This window comes from Choloepus didactylus, chromosome 13 (assembly GCF_015220235.1).
Source record: "Choloepus didactylus isolate mChoDid1 chromosome 13, mChoDid1.pri, whole genome shotgun sequence".
Taxonomy (NCBI): Eukaryota; Metazoa; Chordata; class Mammalia; order Pilosa; family Megalonychidae; genus Choloepus; species Choloepus didactylus.
Genome location: NC_051319.1, coordinates 35,190,332 through 35,208,602, shown reverse-complemented (window position 1 = coordinate 35,208,602; position 18,271 = coordinate 35,190,332). Strand labels below are relative to the sequence as shown.

The 18,271-nt window shown below is 37.4% G+C and overlaps 1 protein-coding gene across 4 annotated transcripts in view; it reads right to left on the bottom strand.

The window, feature by feature from the left end:
• The window catches only part of LOC119507560 (leucyl and cystinyl aminopeptidase), a 130,677-nt gene that overhangs the window by 77,059 nt on the left and 35,347 nt on the right, over positions 1–18,271 (bottom strand). The window lies entirely within an intron of this gene.

Below are 18,271 nucleotides of genomic sequence, written 5' to 3'. Positions count from 1 at the left end.
TACATCAATAATTCCTAGGATTACATCATTTTTTCAATGTTCTATATTTAATAATCTTGGAATTTTAAGGTATCTCAAAAGTTATCAAATTGAAAACCCTGGTATCCTTTCCCTACAAGGTAGGAAGTAGGTATTGTTATTTAGAAAGATTTTCATTTCTAGCCTCCACCCCCCTCTTCCTAACACTTATTAGCCTCTCCAGCCATTTTAGCAATCATTATTATATATCCAGACCTCCCCTGCTGGACATGAAGTTCTTGAGGACCACTTCCTTTAGTAAATCACCAAAAGGATAAATTCTGACTAAAGCTGCCAGCCATCTGTACATCAGCAGAAACACTGAATAAAAAATTAAAAGCACAAAAAGAAAACATATGGCTCCATTATACAGTAAAAATCAAGGAAACTGTTAGGAATCCAAAAAGGAGAGACTACCTATGCTCTCAAGTGCCTGCTTTACATGTTAGCTAAACAGCAGTCTGTAAGCGCCAGGGAGAAAGACCAGAACAATGGACTTTTACCTCCACCTGTCAGTTCACAGCACAATGAAAGAAGAACCAAGCTATGAATTCAGGGGAGAAAAAGGAAGAAAGGGCTTTCTGAAATTACGCTGTATAAACTGGTTTCACTGGAACATTTCTTTCAGTGAAAGAAGAAAATCAAATTGAGAGCTTGGGAGCATTTTGTTTAAAAATAAAGGATTTTTTTCCTTTCTAATTGTTAAAATTTATTTCTTAGTAATAGGCCTAAAGAATTGTCAGCATGCACTTACCTTCTCCAATTGAATATCAGACAGTGTTAAACATATTAGCTACTAGTTTATTATTTCCTCAAAGACACAATTCAGCACTGGGTATTTCTGGCATATGGGGAATAATTGTGCTCTATTCCCTGAAAACCTCTGTAGGATACAGAAACAGGCAAATACAAGTTTCAGGAGATTAATAAGTGATTACTAAGACAGATAAGAAATTTTTAAATGTGTTAGAGGTGGCTTCATATGAAAACAAAAATTCAAATATAAAGTTAAAAAAAACTCTTAAAAATGTATAATATGAAAGCAAATGATGGAAATTAGTTTATAACTACAATGGCAGCAGCTAATACTTATTGAGTACTTATGTCATTCAAGTGCATTACATAAATTAGTTCATTTATCTTCACAATAACTTTATGAGGTTATTATTTTCCTTGTATATATATAAGAAAACTAAGGCAGAGAGAAAATTATTAACCTACCCAAAGTAAAAAAGAGAAGCACATGGCTAAAAGATTTCTTAGCATAAAACAAACAGCTCTGGCATACAGGGCAGTTTGAAGGTGCTTATTTGAAAACAGCTCCCATGTACTAGAGGATATTCACAGGTAAAACAACAAAAGTCAAAGTGGCAGGTTTCCTCATCCTCAGCAAAGTAAACCACATGTTTACAGCCAAAATCACAACAGCCCAGCCTGCAAACTTCACCTCACATTCGGTAAGAAAGCTGTCTCTGAAGTTGGAGATAGATTATTTTGTTGGATTTAAGTCATCTTTGCATGGATAGGGCAATGATAGCAAGGTAAGATAAAGCAGAACTCCTAGACGCTCCAAACAAACTCTTAATTCGGGGTCTCGGTCCCTATTTGTTCCAAATGCTTCGAATATATACTACCCTATCCTCATTACTGATTAGCTCCCCCACTGTGTTCACTGTGACACCCAATGCCTACGACGTAACACAGACACTCAACAAGTATTTTTTGAATAAATGAATGAGTGGAGGGGAAGGAGGCCCTTATTCAGAATGTATCATGATTACAGGTTTAATTCCAGTTGGATCTGCACATTATTCTGTTCCCTAACTTTTAGTGTGGTAGAAAATTCTTTGACGAAGTTCCGCAGAATTCGAGAAATAAGAGTGACATATTAAACGGAAAAGTCAGTGTAAACTCATAACTTGGAGAAAGTCAGAAAAATGTATCTTTTTAATTCTGCCACTACTTTTGCCCACCACCAGCACCACCACCCGTGTATACACTAGTATCCAGTCTTTTGTCTCTAATCCAGTTCTCCACTAAAAGGACAGGACTTCCGAGAAGATAGCTAAGGCATTGTCTTAAGGCTGGGAAACTCAGCTGTTCTGGAACCTACTGTAGCTGCCAGAAGCAATGACAGAAAAGATTACAGAGAGTTACTAGAGTGGAATTTGTCACAAGAGAACCATACATTTTTAATGTGACTGCTAGTTGAGCTAACTGACATTTGAAACATGGTTTTAAATAACCCAATACTCCTAGAAAAAATATTTGACTATACCATAGCTATTAATATTAATTATAATCAGTAAAAAATTACCATTTATTAGTTGCCAACTATGTGCCGGACACATTACACATATCATGTCTAATCCTCACAACAATTCTATAAAATTGCAAGTATTATCACAGCTATTTTAAACATGAAAAAATAGAAATGGAAACAGGAGTCAATTATTTTCATAAAATCACAGAGCTATTAAGTCAAAAAACTGACATTGGAGCCCATGTCTAAAAATCTGATTCTAAATTTTAGACTCTTTCCATTATTTTGCATCTACCTAACCAAACTAATTCAAAACATAGAGCTTATATCTAAATTATTTATTTCTTTTTTATTTGGTATGAAGTTGCTAAGCCTATCATTTCAGCAGAGCAAAACTTACAAAAAACTATTTAAGAATGCCTAGCTGACCAGGAATGCCACATATTTTGCGTTATTCAACAAATACTAATTAAACAGCAACAACTCTAAGAAACAAAGTATTGATAACTATTGAAACAAACTATTGATAAATATTAGGGTACAATTTACAGTCTTTTGTATTCAAAGTGTGGTCCCTGAACCAGCACATCTTTATCATGTGGCAGCTTGTTAAAAATGCAAACTCTCTAGTCCCCTCCCTAATTCTGAATTTTAACAAATTCTCAGGTGACTTATGTGCATTTAAGTCTGAAAAGCACTAATCTAAGCCTTCTCCATGGTCAGATGCCAGCCAGCACTAGCCTCTCCATTTCTGTGTGCTGAGGCCATCCCACTGCTTACTTTTCTGCTATTTCATGCCATGCTTCTTTTCCTCTGTTCCCTCTGCCTAGAATGTCATTTCTCTTTCCCATTCCAGTCTACATAATGAATACCTGGTTCTTCTACAACTCAGCTTAACTTGCTACAATGTAAATTAGAAGGTTTTTTTTTTCCTTTTTTTCATTATCTTTGGAAAATAAATTTACTTTTAATACTATATCTCACTCTTTTCTGCTTTGGGGAGCATAGAGACCCCAGTTAGATTGCATTTTCCTGCCTCCTCTTCATCCTGGACCTTCTAATAGCAAAGCTACTTCAAAAGTATTCTTTGAATAAAACTTTTAATTGTTTCTAGGTGTGGATTTAGCAAGATGGATTTACCATCTATCTATCTCCTGTGAATTGTCTGGAAATGGAAGAAAGGTTATAACATCCTGGTTTGGGAAGTTAATCTCCTAAATTTTCTATAGTGCCCCAACTTCATGTGACAGTTTGTTTTCATATGTAATTGTGTTTTGGGGACATCCGCTTCATTAACAGAGTAAATATTGCTCTACTCAATTTTTTTTTTTTTTTAAGACACTTTTAAACTCTTAATCAACTCTTAATAGTTAGAAATTTTCTGTGGTAGTCTTTAGTACTTGGCATAGTGCTCCTGATTAGTTACTTAATTTGGATTTTTTTTTTTTTTTAATTTAAAAAGTCTAAAAGCCTCTTCCTGACTTTTTTTCTCACATGTATTTTCTTTGGTATTTGCCCGTGTTTTGTTCTGTGTTAGAACTGACAAAGATGATGCTGGGGTCTAAGCAGTACGGCTTTACTTAATAAATTTCTAAACTAATTCTGGGTAGAAACTCAGTTTGAGAGAACATTCCTATTCCTTGATTCCATCCTCTTAGAATGCTGTTTCTGTGTTTTTGATTCTTCAGCCACAACCCTATTTAAAGCCAAGGGATAGTCTCCAGTTTAACCAACTGGTAACTGCTGTCTGTACTTCGTTACTTCAGATCTTTTGACAAGGGCTTAGTCTGCTGCCTGCCTAAATACAGAAAACTTACTTTTATTATCTATTACCCAGATTAATATCTACATAGAATTCTAATCTTTCAGAAATGGAGCACATCAACCTATGCTATATTTTACTGCACATTAGAAACAAACTCATGTGTATATACAATCATATCAAATTAAATATATCGAACCAGAAGTAACTTTTATTCTGGAATCCCATGAAGACTGATGCTCATGACTGTAGAATGGAGAGAGAGCCTTCTATGTCAATTCCCTATATACATTCTGGCTTGGATAACTGAAATTGAGAACAAAGGATTTCATATTCATATGGGTGTCCTCTCTTTCTCTATTTTTTGGAGGGGAGGGGAATGAGGATGGAGTTATGAGACGGTATTCAGTATGGGATTTGATACATTTAATATACCTGCCAAATATCCACATAGAGATGTTTAAATGTTTAAAACGCAGGGTCAAATCCTGGCTCTTTCACTGACTGCTTGATCTCAAACAAGTTACCTAATGTCTCTTAGCCCCAATTTCCTCACCTACAGAATCATGTTTATGAGCAAGGAAAGCTGAGGATGTGAACAGCAGAAAGCCTCCATTTTCTCTTCTACAGAGGAAGCAATGTCATCTACTCAAAGCCAAAGACAGATGTGAGGAAGGCACATACGAGGTTTGAGGAAAATGATGAAGGACAGATGCCATAGGAAAGGACCAGGGAGGGAGTGGTGACCCAAAGGCAAAGTGTGGCTGAACAGCCCAGCGGAATTTATCAAACCACCATTTCCTTAAGTGTCTTCAGCTGTGCTTACCAGCCCCGGTCTCAAAGTAGAGAAGACAGACAGTTAATCCAGAGTGTAAGGAGGGTTTGGAAGAAGCCAAGAGAACAGGGCCTAGAGGATGCTGGCCAGAGAATAACTGATCAACTGAGGAGTTTGATTTAGAAGACAGTACTAGAAATAAAACCATGACAAACAACATGATGAACAACATGAACTAAAAGGTGCCAACTGCCTCCAGGCTTTAATCCCTTTAAATTACCATCACATTTTCTGTGAAAATGAAATGGGGTGTATTTTCAAATCAACAAGTCAAAGCAACTGTAAAAGAAGCCGCCTAATCTAAATAAGGCCTCTTGGGCAGACAGAAGATTTGCTATATTCAAATTTGGCCCTAACAATAAAGCATTCTTCTTCTGAAGTCCTTATGACATATCTTTATAGAGCTAAAAGCGCCAAGCTTGAAACAGTATTTATATCTTCTAGACCATTTCCACATGGAAACTCCATTAAATTTCTGATGTAATAGCTAATTACCAAATATAGTAACCATTTCCCTAATGATCAATCCCATTCCATTAAAAAAAGATTTTATTTTAGAGGTTTACGCTTAAAAAGAAAAAAAAAAAAAAAAGACTAGAATTTAGACTAAGCAAGACCATTTTCTGTACAGGTCTAACCTGTTAAGACATCACCCAGTCCTCTCCTACTAATCACAGTACTCCCGTTAAGTTACACATTTGGATACATGGTTATCTCACCAGAAGCTAAGGGAATAGTCATTAACAGGGAAGAAGTTTTGAAGATGATATATCTAAGTAGGTTCCTTTTCCTAACACACCATGCTTGCTTACAACTTCATGTATAAGGAGAATCATAAAAATCAAAAGCAGAAAGTCCCTCCATGAATTTCTACTTATACTCCTAGTATATAGTGCTTTTCCACCTTTAATTTTCCACTTGAGAGGCCCAGAGTCAGGTCCCAGGATGGAGGATCCAAGCTAGTTCTTTCCTCTGTTCTCTTCCCCACTGCTTTTCTCCTTTGGAAGGAGAGAATTGAATGGATGACTGGGGTAGGAGAAAGGAAGATCAGAGAGAAGTGATTCAGCCCATGAGCACCACAAGCTCATTTTACCCTATTCAGTTCTAACTAAGCAAGAATAAGATTTATGTTTTGCTTTCAAGCTAACCCTAAATTTGATTTTGACTTTCGTAAAAATGCTGCAGGAGACTTCTGCTTCTAGTATGACAGAGTAATTAGTATCAGATTATCCCTCTTTTCATAAACAATTATTAAACTGGACAAAATGATGCAAATGTTTTCTAGTCCTGGAAAACAACCACAGCAAGAATGTGAACTCCAAGACAAAAAAGACTCAAAAGGGGAGCCTATAATTGCTCTGGTTCCCTGCCTTGGGACAATTTCCTAATGGTGATGCGACAACCTGCAACACCTAGCAGAGCAGAGCTAGGAGGCAGAGATTAGGTCAATGGAGAGGAGGAAGTTGTGCAGAGGTGGGACCACAGAAGTTTGTACAGGGGTTCCCTGCAAGTCCTGATCTGAGGCAGGACATAACTTCATGAAGCTTACAAAAGAGCGGCCTTAATAAGGTTAAGATGGAACAGAAATACTAGAGATCAAGTAATGCAAGAAGACACTGGAGGCCCAACCCAGCCAGAGTGAAGAGACCTCCAAAAACCCTGGGAATCAACTTAAAAACAATAGAAAGGCCTAAGTTTAGGAGTAAAACCCCTAGAATAAGACTAACTCTAGACTCACCCTAAACAAAGCCTAAAACTAAACCCTAATAAAATCTACAGGGGAGACACCCTGGAGGTTGGGTCTTCCTAAGTTAGAGGGACTCAGGAAACACTATGGGTTTTCCATAGATTCACCCTAACAAAGTATAAAACAAACCCTACACAATGTTAAGATAATTAGCCAAAAACTAAACTGCCTAATAGAACAAAAATCAACACTGTACAGAGAAACTGCAAAACAAAACAAAAAACCAGAGACAAACAAAAGACCAGCACCTCTACAATGTATCATCAGCACTGTCCAGTATGCAACAAAAAAACCGTTAGAAGTTCAGTGAAAGAAGAAAATGCAACCCATAAGAAAAAAATAAGTCAATAGAAACTGACCCTAATGTGGTCCAGATGTTGCATTTAGCAAGGATTTAGAGCAGCTACTATAAATATATCACAAAAAATAAAGGGAACTGTATTAACAGACGGGGAAATCTCAGAAGAGAAACTACAACAAAAAAGAACCAAATGAAGAAAAAAAAAAAACAAGATGAAAATTCTAGGACCAAAAAGTACAATAACTATTATGAAAAAAAAGCACTGAAAGAACTTAGCAGATTGGAAATAAAAGAGTCCACGAATTTGACACATTACAAGAAATTACTAACTTGAGGAACCAAGAGAAAACGGATTGAAGAAGAATAAACAGAACATCAGGGATCTGTGGGACAATTTAAGATGGTCTAACATAGATGTAGTAATAGGAGGCCCAGAAGAAGCAAGTGAGACGCAGAAAAAACAACTAAAGAAAAATGGTTAAAAGTTTATGAAGTTTGATGAGGAACACCATTTTATTTTTACATCCAAAAAACTCAGCAAACACCAAACAAGTTACAACTTGTTTGTACAAACTTTGTACAAATGCAAAGAAAACCATGTCTAGGCACATCACAATCAAACTGCTGAAAACAAAGATAAAGAGAAAATCTTGAAAGCAGTGAGAAAACAATACGTTACATGCAGAGGAACTCTAACTTCTCACAGAACAATGGGAGAACACAGCCCAGAACTGATGCAGAACTGACCACTGGATCCTGCTGTTCTAAAAACAGCCTGACTTCCTAGGGCTGAGGGGAACAGGTGCTGAAGAGCCCCATCTACTGGGTAGGTCAAGAAAGCACATTTTTGGGGAACCATCAAAAAAAAGTTTGGGCAAAGAGTGCCATCTACTGGACAGGCCAGGAACAGGCAGCCTTGGGAAGCTGAAGAAACAAAAAAGGCTTTTTGGAGTCTTTCCTGACCCTCTCCCCAGGGATCTTTGGATTTGTTCCATTCCTCCTATGTGGGTAGCTGGACCTATTTTGGCTGGGAAATACTGATGAAACAACTATCAAAAAAGAGCCTTAACACAAACCAAATCAACAACAAAATCCTAGACTGTGGTAGTCTGAACCTGTTATGTACCTCAGAAAAGGTCATGTTCTTTTAATCCATTCCCATGGGTATAGACCTACTGTGGGTGGGACCTTTTGATTAGGTTGTTTCAACTGAGATGTGACTCACCCCATGCAAGGTGGGTGGGTCTTAATCCTTTACTGGAGTCCTTTATGAGAGGATAAAGGACAGAAAAAAAAAAAGCCAGAGAGCTCAGAGAGAGAAAAACCCAGAGAAGCTTAGAGGAGAGCCCCCAGAAGAGCTGAAAGAACCACTAAAGCCAGGAATCTGAAAGCAATGGACCCTGAAAAAGAAGGGTCAGCAGATGCCAGCCATATGCCTTCCCATGTAACAGAGGAACCCCAGATGCCAGCAGCCTTTCTTCAGAGAAGGTATTGTCTTGTTGATGCCTATCTGGGACATTCCCATGGCCTTAGAACTGAAAATTTATAAACTAATAAATCCATATTTTAAAAGCCAACCAATTTCTGGTACATTGCATTCTTGCAGCTTTAGCAAACCAAAACACCGACCTTCAGAATAAACCCACCAAGATAATCTGTTGCCCAGATATCAGCAAAAGACCACAAGCCATACTATAAAACAGGAAGATACGGCCAAGCCAAAGGAACAAATTAAAAAGCTGGAGCTCATAAAGAATGTGGAACAACTAATCAATGATGTTCAAACAAATTTCCTAAGCCAATTCAAGGAAATGAAGGAAAATATGGCTAGAGATAAAGGATATTAAGACGACACTGGGTGAGCATAAAGAATTTGAAAGTATGCCAAGAAAAGAAACACATCTTATGGGGATGAAAGGCACAATAGATGAGATTAAAAATACATTAGAGGCATACAAGAACAGATTTGAAGAGGCAAAAAGGATCAATGACCTAGATGACAGGACATCCAAAATCAACCAGAAAAAACAACAGATACAGAAAAGAACAGAATAAATGGAGCAGGGTCTCAGGGAATGGCAGCACGATGCGCACAAACACATGCGTCATGGGTGTATAAGAAGGAGAACATAAGGGAAAGGGGCAGAAAGAATATCTGAGGAAATAATGGCTGAAAATTTCACAACTCTTATAAAAGACATAAATACACATATCCAAGAAGTGCAATGTATTCCAAACAGAATGAATCTGAATAGACCCATTCCAAGACACATACTAATCAGACTGTCAAAATCCAAAGATAAAGAGAATTCTGAAAGCAGCAAAAGAAAAGCGATTAACCACATACATACAAGGGACACCCAATAAAACTAAGTGACGACAGCTCACCAGAGACCATGGAGGCAAAAAGGCAGTGGTATAATATATTTAAGATACTGAAAGAGAAAAATTGCCAGCCAAGAATTCTTTATAAGGTAAAACTGTCCTTCAAAAACGAGGGTGAGTTTAAAGTATTCACAGATAAACAGAAGCTGAGAGTTCATTATTAACAAGAGACTTGCCCTCCAAGAAATACTAAAGGGAGATCTGCTGGCTTAAAAGAAAAGACTGGAGAGAGAAGACTGGAAGAAACATGAACCTATATTTAGAAAGTCCCAAAAAATGTACAACAAAGCTACTAAAGCTAATAAATGAGTTCAGCAAAGTAGTGGAATCCAAGATCAACACACAAAAATCAGTAGTGTTTTTATACACTAGTAATGAGCAATCTGAGGAGGAAATCAAGACAAAATTTCCATTTACAATAGCAAGTAAAAGAATTAAAAATCTAGGAATAAACTTAACCAAGCATATAAAGGACCCATATTCATTCAACTACAAATCAGTGCTAAAAGAAATCAAAGACCTAAATAAATGAACAGACATTCTATGTTCATGGATTCTACGACTAAATGTCATTAAGATGGCAATTCTACCCAAATTGATTTACAGATTTAAGGCAATCCCAATCAAAATTCCAATGCAGAAATGGAAAAGACAATTATCAAATTTATTTGGAAATGTAAGGGGCCCCAAATAGCCAAAAACTTCTTTAAAAAGGAAAAAAAAAGTTGGAGGACTCATACTTCCTGATTTTAAAGCATATTATAAAGCTATGGTGCGCAAAACAGCATGGTGCTAGCTTAAAAATAGACAGTGGACTGATCAATCCAAAAACGGATCAATGGTACTGAATTGAGAGTCCAGAAATATACTCTAACATCTAAGGTCAACTGATTTTTGACAAAGCTCTCAAGTCCACTCAACTGGGACAGAACAGTCTCTTCAACAAATAAATGGTGCTAGGTGAACTGGACAGCCATATCCAACAGAATGAAAAAGACCCCTATCTCACATCTTACACAAAAATTAACTCAAAATGGATCAAAGACCTAAATATAAGAACCAGGACTATAAAATTCCTAGAAAATGTACGGAAGCATCTTCAAGATCTTGTGGTGGGCAATGGTTTCTTAGACCTTACACCCAAAGCACAAGCAATGAAAGAAAAAATAGATAAATGGGATTTTCTCAAAAATGAATACTTTTGTGCTTCAAAGGACTTTGTCAAAAAGGTAAAAAGGCAGCTTACTTAATGGGAGAACATATTTGGAAATCACATATCAAATAAGGGTTTAATATCCAGAATATATAAAGAAATCCTACAACTCAACTATACAAGGACAGAGCCCAATTAAAAAATGGGCAAAAGCCATGAATAGACATTTTTTCAAAGCGGAAATACAAATAGCTAAAAAGCACATGAAAAGACGTTCAACTTCACTAGCTATTAGGGAAATGCAAATCAAAACCACAATGAGGTACCATTTCACACCTACTAGAATGGCCATTATTAAAGAAATGTAAAACTACAAGTGTTGGAGAGGATGTGGAGAAATAGGAACACTTATTCACTGCTGATGGGAATGTAAAATGGTACAGCCACTGTAGAAGATGGTTTGGCGGTTCTGCAAGAAGCTAAGAATAGAATTGCCATATGATCTGGCAATCCCACTAGGTACATACTCAGAAGAACTGAAAGCAGGGACATGAACAGACATTTCCACATTCATGTTCACAGTGGCATTATTCATAATTGCCAAAAGATGGAAGCAACCCAAGTATCCGTTAACCAATGAATGGATCAACAAATGGTGGTATATACATACGATGGAATATTATTCAAGCTGTAAGAAGGAATGAAGTCCTCATACATGCGACTACTTGGATGAGCCTTGAGGACATTACGTTGAATGAAATAAGCCAGACACAAAAGGACAAATATGATATGATCTCACTAATATGATCTAAATATAAGCAAACTCATGGAGTTAATATTTAGAATATAGGTTACCAGAAGATAGAATGAGAACACAGAATGAGGAACTGAAGCTACATTTGTGCAGAATTTTTAAATACGGTTGATTGTAAATGTTTGGAAATGGACAGAAGTGATGGTAGCACATTGTTGTGTGTATGAATAACTGCTAAATTATGAGTGTGACTATGGTTGAAAGGGGACGTTCAGGGTCATGTATTTCACTAGAAGGAAAGCTAGAGGATGAAATAAGGGACTGTATAACAATGAACACTGCTGTGGATGATGAGGGTGATTAACAGTACAAATACAAGAATGTTCTTCCATAATTTAGAACAAAAGTATGTCACAACTACAAGGTGTTAATAATAGGGTGTATACGGGAAAAAAATATACACCTAATACAAACTATGAATTATAGTTAACAGTAATATCTTAATGATCTTCCATCAGTCGTAACAAAGTCATCACACCAATGTTAAGTGTCAATAATACGAGGGTATAAAGGGAATGGGGTTTTTCTTTGTGGAGCTGTGAAAATGTTCTAAAATTGATTGTAGCGATAAAATCACAGCTGTGTGATTATACTGAGAGCCACTGATTATACACTTTGGATGGACTATATGGTGAGTGAATAAACCTGTTCAGAAAAAAAAAAATGTCTAGCTAGGTTAACTAAAGGGACAACAAATCAGAGTTGGGTACTAGGCTAGAAACAGAGATCCTCACTAAAAGTCCAACTGCCATACATCTGTTCCTCTTTCAAGAATATCTGGCAATAATAATGCTAGTTATACAACAATTTAGAAAATACATGTTCTCCCCCTCCTCCCAAAGAAAAAGGTACGGAAACTTTTTTATAAATGCAAGTATTTAAAATGAATTAAAGGAACTGTTATTTAAAGGAAACTTAATGATCTCTTCAAATAGTAAAAAAAAAAAAAAAAGTATTATTAAGCAAAAAGATTGTACTTAACTTATCCACATCTATATTTGGATGTCTGCACATTTTTTTTTTAAAAAAGGAAACCCCTTTTTACAAATGTCCATTTAAAATTTTAGCTAAGTCCTTCTCAATAGAAAAATTCAAAAAGTGGCCCTATTTTTAAGCATCTGATTTAAAATTCTTACTTCACTTAGGGTAATTACAACACTGAAGCTCATTTTGCAGAAGTATAACGATGCAATAATTCAGGATACAGCTAATCTGAAATGAATCACCCTTCTGAATCTTAGCAACCCAATGGCCAAACTTACATAAAGACTAGTTAACTAAATCGGTCATTGGCCCTCAGCCCTGCTTCCACAAATCTCTAAGCACACACAACCACACACAGTGCCTGCTCTGCCTCCGATCAGCATGTGAGACCAGACTATGTTGCAATCATCTTGGTTGCTTTAGCCACTTCACCTTTTTGTGTCCTTATGGCACCTTCCTCACTCTCCTCAGCTGCCTCTCTTTTACCCTCTTGATTACACTAGTCCAATGTGTTTTTCTCAAATCCCTAATTTCTTTTACTTTTTAAAAATCAATTTAACAATTATTGGAACAAATGTCCTACTCTGACCAGTTTCCCTCATCTCCCTAAAATGGTGCATCACGAAAATTAAAATGAATTACTTTTCTCTTAGGATAAAAAGGTTAGAAGCACTGCAATAAAAAAATATTTAAATGGGCCCTTAAAAAATATCTCAATAAGCCCTCCACAGATATTGCCATACTCACTTTTTTTCCCTATGGTAACTCCTTGGACAACATAGGAAAAACTTCTTGATTTGTAGTAAACTTAACGTTATCTAGTCATCTTTCTAAAGTAACACGCCAACTTGGAAGATTATCCAGCATGGGCTTGCTTCTTGGTAGCTATAGTACAGAGTTTTGTTTATAATTAGACTGTGCTGTGTTAATTATGCTGGTCTCCCTGCCAACGTTCCACAGAGGCTGAAGGAGAGATCAAAGCAATCATTCCACAATTATGAGTCACCTCACTCCTCACTACACACGACTAGCAGTCCCTCAACCAGCAAAATGGAAGCTGAACACACTACTTACCTATACAGCCTTTCACATTTAGGATGAAAACAGTGAGTTCCAAAATTTGCCCCATATTTACTTTTCTAGAATACTGGGTACACTTTAATCCTGGTAACTTTTTTCTTATTAATGGATTATAGGTTGAGAAAGGGAAGGTTAAATCTCAAAGTCAGCTTATCCCATAGAGAAGGGAATTTCCGCATAAGTAAACTGGAATTATAAGTTTTGCTTCACACATGGATAACTTCTTCAGAGAGGGGCTCTTATCTCATTCACCTTGGTATCCCTGGTACCTAGCAAGGAGGAAGCCTGAAATAAATGTTGAGATTTAAGTAGGAACACCCAACACATTAAAATGCAGTATTAATTAATAAAATACCTCCATGTCTTCTCATAAACTCTTCAGGGGTTGAACCCAGATATAAGAAAGCTTGGAATAAGGCAGAATTAATGTGCTAGTTATGAGGTTAACAAGGTCCTTCTGACACCTGCTATGCAGCTAGGTCTTAAATCAGCAGGGCTTAGCAGCACTTCAGCATTTCATTTCTACTGAACAGTGATTACTGACACCTCTTGCCATGTTTCCTCTTCTTTCCTCTAATATGGTATATAATTTAAATCAGTTATGGGTTAGGAAGCATGAAGTACAGTGAAGAGATACCTGAGGATTTTAATCCTGGCTCCACCACTTAAAATCTGTGTTTTCTCACTGGTAAAATGGGGATAACAATACCTACCCTGTCTACTTAGATTATCATAGAGGTCAAATAAAATAAATGGGTTACACACTTTGCAAACTATGAAGTGTTACATTAATAGGAACTTAATTGCTACTATATTAAATTCTTGAGGTAGGATTTTCAAATCATAGGCAAATAAAGATATCTTTTACTTTTCAGCCAAGAACCCTAGTATTTCTCTTTAAAATCCACAAGTGTAATCTCCCCCCTTGTACCTTTTAAACTAATCAAAATGATGTTTAAATGTCACTTGTAGCAAGCATCAGTAGATATAGTCACAAAATAAGAAGGGCCTAGAAACCTCATTTTGACTTCTGTCCCATTAATATCAAATGAGGAACATAAACAGCTCTGGTGTCTTGATGTCTTCTAGGATCAGCCACAGCAATGTCCAGACAGGACCTTAGTCAGTATAGAACAAGATGACTACTTGTTACGCTACTATATGTTTCACAGAGATTTTAATACACAGGTTTTACGTTTTAAGTTGTCTGACTTCTAAAACATTTGTCAAATGGCTACCTTGATTATAAAGTTGCCACAACCGCCCCCAAAACGTCCTTACAGATTAAGTGTATCTAAAGGCCACACTCATTTTGTATAATTGCATTTATACAATGATACTCAGATATCTGGTATCAGCTAAAATTTGTAAGAAAGCAATTTATATGATGCTGAACATATTATGGTTGAAATAATCTAAAGGGCAAAATTACAAAGACATCAATTATATTTTACCAAACTAAAACACTTGGTAAATTTTCCACCTTCTTCAAATTCTATACTCCGTTATTTACTCTAAGCACAGCTGCTATTTTCTGTGTAGTTCTGTAGTCCTATGAACAAAAATCAACATGTTAATAATGGAAGGAAGAAGCAAAGAGGATGAACTATTTGCTGGTCAATTTGGTAGCTAAGAAGCATACTATTTTAAATATCTAACAAAAAGAACATTTAAGTTGAAAAGGAGTCTACTAGGAAATGCCAATGACCAAGGAAAGTATTAAACAGAAACAAGAGCTATAGCACATAGAGAACCCGGCCGTGGAATTTCTCCAAAATATAAAATTTAATGTAAAGGATCAAGTAGTGGGATGAATAAACATCTGAAGCATAATGCAAACTTTAATTGCAAACCAAGAATTAAAAAATGAGAGGGGAATCATTTCCTGCAGGAGAGAAAGGAAACTTTTCAGCCTCGACAAACAAGGTAGACATTCTTTTAACCTATAGCCACTTAACAAACCTCCAAATTAATGAATGTTCTCCACTCCCTCTGTAAGACATTTTCTGATGCTAAGTGCCAGCTGCATGCCTACAACTAAAGGGCTACTCTCTAGCATTTGTGCATCAACCACAGAATTAGTTGTTTTTCTTATATCAGTTTATGCTAGCTGTAATTATTAATGTAGTTATGTAATACTGCATTAAATGAAAATACAAAAAGAAAATTGTTTCTATGAAAATCAAGTGCTGTGGGTTGAACAAAAAGTATATGTTGAAGTCATAACCTCCGGTACCTGTGAATGTGACCTTATTTGGAAATAGGGTCTCTGCAGGCATAATTAGCTAAGATGAGGTCATATCATACCGCATTAGAGTGGGCCCCTATATCCAACGACTGGTGTTCTTACAGAAGGCCATGTAAAGAAACAGGAGGACAGAGACATGCAGAGAGACCACCACGCAATGATGGGGGCAGAAACTGGAGTGATGCATCCACAAGCCAAGAAATGCTAAGGATTGTCAGCCAGAAGCTAGGAAGAGATGAGGAAGGATTCTTCCCTAGAAACTCAGAGGGAGGTTGGTCCTGCCTTGCCAACACCTTGATTTCTGACTTCTAGCTTCTAGAACTATGAAAGAATACATTTCTCTTCTTTTAAGCTACTCAGTTTGTTACAATAGCCCTAGGAAACTAAGACACTGAGTTATGCATCACAAAGACCCTAGAAAGGTGAATCCCCAAAATACATTGCTGCTAAGTTAGGTATGATCAAGAAAAATATGAGAGATTGTTGGTACAGGGGCAGGGGGAGGGGAGAGGTAGAAAAACTACAGAAGTTCTAAATCTACTTTAACAAAAAAAAATTTTTTTAAATCTAGAAATTACAGATGCATCATGGACATTGTATATCAGTATCCAGTTAGGGGATCCACATGCAAAGTAAAAGTTTTGGTCCATGAGATGATACTAGCAACTAGGTATACACATTGTGAGTTACAAATAAGATGTTCAAGGAATCTGTTTTTCTCTATGGCTTCCATTTTTAACTAGCTTTAAAATTATTCATTATTTTTGAGAATATGTTAGAGATAAATTGATGTAAGTCTATGGCTCACACCTAAGAGTTCACCCTCACTGTCAAGAGAATATATTTAAGCTCCTCCAAACACAAACCATAACTTGTAAATTTACCTGGAATTGTCTAATGAACAATTTTACTACAACCACTTAAGATTATCTAGTTCTGCAAAGTTACATTCCTTGATGACGTTAAACCAGAGAATTTAAAAGATCACATATCAACACATATCAAAAGCCTAAAATATGTTCATACTTTTTGACCAAGCAATTATACAAGAGGAATTTATCCTGAGAAACCACAGAGATAGACAGACAGATGTATGAGAATGTCTACAGCGGTTATCATTTACATACCAAAAAACGGGAAACAACCTAAATGTTCAACAACAGAGGCAGGTCCATTCATGCCCAATAAAATATGCAGACATAAAAATTAATTTTATCTATCTTAAATATGGAAATATGTTAAAAATAGAGTGTAAAGAGAGAAAAGCAAGTTACAGAATTTTAAATAAATGCACATGCACACGTGCGCATACCTTTAGCTGGATACCCTGTAAATAAAAGTGTTAGCAGTGGTTATTTCTAGGAGATGGAGTTGTGACTGTGTTGGGTGTTTTTATATCTATGTTTTTTACTTTTCATATGTAAAAAAATGGGGAAAAAATCCAAACATGCACAGATCATGATTTAATCTGCCAAGATCTAAAATTAATAAATCAATGAAAATATCAATCTCTTACTATCAACATTGTTGTGGTGTCTTAGAAATGGCCCTGCACAGTGAAATCAGGAAATCTGGACACCAACACAGGCTTGATTATTAATCTCCCATGGGGCCTCCTGTTAAGAAGAGGAGTCTCTAGATCTCCACTCCTTGTCTCTGTACTGGCTTTGTAACTTGCTTTGATCAACAGAAACCAGTGGACATCATGCCGCACAATTCCCAAGCCTAGGCTTTGAGAGGCCCTGTAACTTTCGCTTATTCTCTCTTGCTGCCCTGAGAGCCCACACCACCCAACTCCAGTCAAGCAGCCAGATGACAGCTACTACAAGAGTGACTTTCAGGTAAGACCAGCAAAAGAAACACCCAGCTGAGCCCAGTTAAAATTGATGAGCTACATGAGGAGAACCGAAGATGGCGGCTAGGTGAGACAGGGCAAAAAAACACCTCCATGAAAAATACTAGATAAAAGCCAGGAAGTGACCCAGAACATCAGTTCCAGCAATGCACCAGCCACACAAGGTCTGCTAAATCCACAGGGACCGTGCATTTGGTGAAACTGGGAGTCTGCATTCTGAAACAAGTGTGTGAGCTGGCTGGAAGTCCAGCGGCCATGCTGTGGTGTGGGGAAACCATGGATTGGCATTTGGAGACGGACTAGTTCCTTTAAAAACAAACAAACAAAAAAAACCCTGGGAGCGGCTGCGGTTATGACGGTGAGAACCACGCAGTGAAGCCACGGCAGGAGCGGACCGTGCCAACGTCTCGGAGTCTGGCGTGGAGGATACCCTGCTGCTGATTGTCTCGTGGCCAGGGGGGGAGAGGGGAGCCAAAAGGAGAAAGAAACCATGCCCCTTGCAGCCATCTCCCTGGCAGGCTGAGGACACTCCTGCCTGGGGCCCAACCCACAGCCCAGAGCCACGCCAAGAAACCCACTGTGATGGGGTGTGTTTCCCATAGCACCACGCACACGAAACAATATTGGCTGTGGACAGTGGCCTTTAGTGCACCCACAGCTAATTGTCCCAGAGCTGGGAAGGCGGAACTGTGCGAAAAGGGGGAAATTAACATGCCCCATTCAACCATCTTTACAGCAGGCTGGGAACGCCCCTGTACAGACCAGCGGCCCAGGGCTTCCCTGGAAGGCCAGCGCGCACTTGTGATGTGGCACAACCTTCCCTCAG